The sequence below is a fragment of the Morone saxatilis genome, unplaced genomic scaffold (assembly GCF_004916995.1).
Source record: "Morone saxatilis isolate NCDOM2014 unplaced genomic scaffold, NCSU_SB_2.0 Contig21, whole genome shotgun sequence".
Lineage (NCBI taxonomy): Eukaryota > Metazoa > Chordata > Actinopteri > Moronidae > Morone > Morone saxatilis.
Window position 1 is genome coordinate 7,890,376 of NW_023339774.1, and position 259 is coordinate 7,890,634.

Here is a 259-nt window from a genome sequence, read left to right on the forward strand (position 1 = left end):
AAGACAGCAAGATGGACCATAGCCCGGATCATGCAGTTGTAGCATTTAGGCAGAAAGACTTTTCTTTTTACAGAATTAAAAAGATTTTTGCTTCAGGCAACTCACGAAACTCTCTCTGCTTTCTCCTCACGGCAATGACGACAGGATTTTTATGGAGTGGGTGAAGGGAAGATTGGCTGGCATAAATGATCCAATGCATCCCACCTGATACTGCAATTGTAGGACAGAGAGGTAACAACAAAATACACCTTCACCATCC